Source organism: Penaeus monodon, chromosome 21, assembly GCF_015228065.2.
Source record: "Penaeus monodon isolate SGIC_2016 chromosome 21, NSTDA_Pmon_1, whole genome shotgun sequence".
Taxonomy (NCBI): domain Eukaryota; kingdom Metazoa; phylum Arthropoda; class Malacostraca; order Decapoda; family Penaeidae; genus Penaeus; species Penaeus monodon.
This window is the reverse complement of record NC_051406.1, coordinates 7649121-7649363: the sequence shown is the minus strand read 5'-3', so window position 1 is coordinate 7649363 and position 243 is coordinate 7649121.

Genomic DNA, 243 nt, shown 5'->3' with positions numbered 1-243 from the left:
TGGGACATAACAATAGTTAGGTAACACCAACTAAAACAAGATCGAGTGAAAATGTCTCGTTATATCACTTTACCGCGAGACTGAAACAGACTGCGACGTGACAGAGGCTCATTTACTCCGTGCTACATTTATTCGTACTAAGTGTAATGCAGGAAAAGTATAGAACAGTATCAGAAATGTAACATTTTTTCTGAAAGTCGTACGAGTTGTACTTGGCACACCCAAAAGTACCAAATCTGGTAT